General features: G+C 45.1%; 1 protein-coding gene and 1 long non-coding RNA gene across 4 annotated transcripts in view; one reads left to right on the forward strand and one right to left on the reverse strand.

Moving 5' to 3' along the window:
• LOC116186258 overlaps positions 1–4,456 on the reverse strand; it is a 106,478-nt gene that overhangs the window by 54,397 nt on the left and 47,625 nt on the right. The gene's annotated exons all lie outside the window — the stretch shown is intronic.
• The window catches only part of LOC102671226 (ephrin-B2), a 90,339-nt gene that overhangs the window by 35,273 nt on the left and 50,610 nt on the right, over positions 1–4,456 (forward strand). The gene's annotated exons all lie outside the window — the stretch shown is intronic.

The raw sequence follows: 4,456 nt of genomic DNA on the forward strand, positions 1-4,456 counted from the left end.
AGGATTTTCAGCGTCCCACACGCAAACCTCCCTTTTCCGAAACCGCTCGAAAATTCATTATGGGGCCGCACTCGTTTCAGAACCTTCCACGGTAAATGGAAATCGGTAAATCGGTTTGGAATTAGATAGATTTCTGGCTGTGCTCTGAATTCGAATGATAAGCAGGAATCGAAAATTGTTTCGATATTAAACTTTTCATAATATTCGTGTTAACGATTCCCCGTGACACATTCCTTTCGTTTACCAAGAATTGAGACGCCATCTGCTCTATATGACGTGGCGTACGTGCTGAATCAGCGAATTTCTAATAAATTCGTTCCAATTCGTACCGCATGGGAAATCAAATTTAAACGTCGAATCGAAAGACTTCGAATGGTTTACGTCGATCGAAATTAAAGTATTATAAAGACTCGATTAATTTCAAAAATAGTCCCGGAAGAAGCGCGGTTTTATCGATCGCGGAGGATCGCCAGAGACGAGTAATCAACGCGTTCCCTCCCCGTTGGAAACTCGAAAATTGTTCGAGCATGAGTCTCGGAGTTCGATGGAAACACAAACCGAACATTTCGCAGGTTTTCGCGTAAACACTACCCTACAAAGTTGCCTCTGAACCGACGTGTGGACACACCTGCCTGCCTGCCTGCCTGCCTGCCTGCCTGCCTGCCTTCCGGAATGTCTGCGGTTTCGACGAATCCCGCCAGTTGTCGGTCAATCGTTTCGACCGCGAGTGGAAAGGCCCTCGAAATGGCCATCCTTTCCTGATGTGTACATAGGATTTGGCTTTTCCAACGACGCGCCTTTCTTTTTCCGCGGTCTACGGGAACCGCAAGAATAACGATCAATATTTACGAAGCACTCTCGTCTCCATGACTGGTGGTATTTATACAACCTACAGATCGGAGTGCCTCTTCACCTCTTTATCCGACGTGCATCCGTTTGATATCTTCATCGCCTCGGCTGGCTCAACTTCTCGCCCCTTTCTTCCTCGATCGTGCGCGATCGAACCGTGCGGCATCGAGGAGAAAAGGGAAAAAAAAGAGGAGAAGGAAAAAAGAAGAAGAATAAAAAGGAAGAAAGTAGCCGGGGAATCGATACGGAGATGTGTAACAAACCCGTGGATCGTGGGTCAACGGATCGAGTCTCTTCTCTGTTCGAGGACGATTTAAGGATATCGCGGTACGTGGAACGTGACTCGACTCTATTAATGCCGCGGTTAACCCTAAACTCTTTGCATCTCCTTACACACGTTGAATATAGATACTTTTTGATTTCGATTCTTTAGATTGGTAATACGATAACCGAAGAGCAGGAGGAAAGAGGAGAGTTAGTTGAAGAGGGGACGATATTTATTGTCTATCCTGTCTATTTATTAAAGAGGATTCTTTAATAAGGAGGATGTCTGTCGATCGGGAATAGGAATTTTTCAAGAGAAACGATACGGGATAAACAACACTCTCTTGTATCTTTTCACGATGATTCCTCGATTTTATTGTAACTTTTCAATCGACACTTTTACACAGGCGTCTGTTTATTTTACACGATGAATACATTTCGTGACGAATTTCTTCTCACATTATAAATACACGAGATTAACATTAGTCGCCGGTGCCTCTCGTGGATAAAACAGACACACCATTCGAACATTAACGAGCCACTCGAGACTTTGGCCACGGACGCGAACAGACGCGACGAAACACGATTGTTTAATCACCCATAACGAGGGAAAAAGCAAGCCGCCGGTTATAATCGATTCGTTGTACTCCTTGTCCGTGTTTCCACTCTCTTGACGATTCTATCAGACCTGCTGATCGCTTCATCCCATCGCAAAACCCGTGGAAAACAAGTAACACGGAAACTCTCTTCAACTAACGAGTCGCATCCACTACTCTTCTCGATCGTCGATTAATTCAAAACATACGTACAACTCGGCTAACAATCAACGTCGAGACGTAAAAAAAAAAGAAAAGAAAAAAAACGAAAGAGAGAGAGAAAAATAGAAGAAAAATTACGGCTCGAGAGAGAGAGATTACGCTTCGACGTAATCTATATTCTATTCGGTGGAGAGAAAAAATGGACCAAGTGAAAAGCATTGGAATCTCTCGAGAATCGGGCGTGTTCCCCATTCTATATTAACGATTCGTCGACTCTCCAGTGGGAGGATGCAACGAATCATGGCCCGATAGAATTTGAAGCGTTACATTAGTCGGACTAATGACCGGCATGACCGTTCGTGGGTAGATACCGGTTCCTCGAGAACCAAGAGAGAACCATGCCCCCGAGAAGATCTCTGTACGGGAGAGCAATACGGTGGATGGAGGATGATCGTGGTATCTGGTTCGCAAGGAGGGCGCCACGTACTCGAGCGCGTTCGAAGCACGTGAACGTTGCAAAGCATGCAACGTTTTCTCTAACACGAACACGAGTTTGAAAATTTTCTTTTTTTTTTCCAATTTTTATTCACACGTTTTTATTTACCATTATTCGTCCATTATTTTATTTTAACGTTTTCACAAAGATTAAAGAAAACGTTTTCACAAAGATTAAAGAAAAATTATATACGCTATACTAGCAAATAATTCTTGCTTTTCGTGATTTTTAACTTACATGCTCCATATTACTCGACCCATATATAAGACAAAAGAAACTTATACATCGAAAGTATTTTTCCTTCACTTCCACAAAAATCTGAAGCTAGAACCTTTGAAAAGAATTCACACAGCCGCGTTCGGAACTAGGGAAACGAGGCGAAGAGCGTGGAAACGCGGTTAAGGCGCGTGCCGAAATTGAAACAGGAAACGAGAGAGAGACTAACGGCGATCGTAAGTCAAGAGAGCACTCTCGCTCTGTTAAAAGCCTCCGCGTCTGTGTGGACGAGGGGGAGGGAAGGAAACGACGAAGGGACGCTAATTCATAGCTCGCGAGGGACTGGAGGCGAATCGTGATGCGGACGCGCCTCCTCCTCCTCCTCCACTACGCGCGCTCTCGTGCACTCGCGCAGCTCAATGCGCTCTAAGCCGTATGGAAATTTTCAGTAATGAGGCTTAAGGGACGACGAGGTTGTGTAATCAGTGCGCGCTCCAACTCGATGGAAACAATGTTTCCCGCGCGCCGCTGCGGGCTCCTCCCTCCCCCGCTTCTCGAAATTAAATTCCACGCTTGATGTCCGCGCCGCACTATTTATCACGCCGCTTGCTTTTGTTTAACGAGTGTCAAACCGTCTTTTCGAAGAGCGGGCCACGCCAAATCCGGGCCCCAGGCGCCTCCAGGCTTGCTGATTAAACGAAAACACTGGATCACATTGTCGCGAACTTTTCTTAACTCGAGCTAACCTCCGTTCCCATCGACTTTTCGCGTCAACCCCGATGAGATCGGTTACGAAAAGAGAAAGGAAACAGAATGGAATGGAAGAAGTCGATTGATTTTTTCGAAGCAATTTTTTTCAGAGAGCAAATTGGGTTGTTTCAGAATGTGAAGGAATTTTAACGGATTTCTTTTTTTTTTTAAGTTTTTGATTGTCGTTAAAAATGGAATTTTAAGATTGCAATAAATTTTGGTGTAAATTATTAATACGGTCGAAGAAACTTCGTATCAGCGATGTAAAGAAATTAATCGTAGATTAAAGTCGTAATGAAATCCAAGATACTGTTACAACCGTAATAAAAGTGGAAGCGAAGGAAAGTATTGGAGTAAAAGTTTTTTTGCACAAACACCCCGAGCGCAAGGCGATATTAAACGAGTGCGTTGAACAATAATCAAGAATTTTAAACAGGAAATTACGTATCTTATCAGGGACGGCGTAATTATGCGAATTCGTTTAATAGTGTTCAATCGAGTCCAAAAACTCGGGGCCCACAAGCCAAACACGGCACGCGATAAATAAAATTTCTCCCCGCGCGCCGGACGAAACGTAATTCCCCCGCGAAAATTGCTTTTAAAAAAATCCAATTCCCCACACCTCGTGATTTCGCCGCGATGAAATTCGACCGAAATTCACGCCTCTCCGCCTGTTTCGATCAAATACTCTCACGTCCACGATCCGCGACCATCCGTACGAAAACTTCACCATCGATCAAACCGAATCATCGGCCACCTTCGAATCATCGTCCACGTGAAAAATCTCCACCCTTTTGTCCAATATCACCTGGATCCCCGATACGTATGTATACGACGAGTGAACGGTCGAAATCTGTCGAGAGTGGAGCATCGAAGAGACAAAATTTCGAATTCGAAATTTCTTTTCTCCCGCGAAAGAAAGAAAAGGGAATACACGGAGATCGCACACGGTGCGAGAAACGAAGGATCTCGCGTCGCGTAGCGACGACACTTGTCGTATCCGGCGCACTCTCGAGCTTCGGAAACCGGGCTTCGAGACGAAGCAAAGCGACGGGAACGCGCGAGACTGGGGAGAGCCACTCGGAAACTCGCGTCTCGCGAGCAGGCGGCGTAATACCGCGTA

The sequence above is a fragment of the Apis dorsata genome, unplaced genomic scaffold, assembly GCF_000469605.1.
Source record: "Apis dorsata unplaced genomic scaffold, Apis dorsata 1.3 scaffold_527, whole genome shotgun sequence".
NCBI classification, from domain to species: Eukaryota; Metazoa; Arthropoda; class Insecta; order Hymenoptera; family Apidae; genus Apis; species Apis dorsata.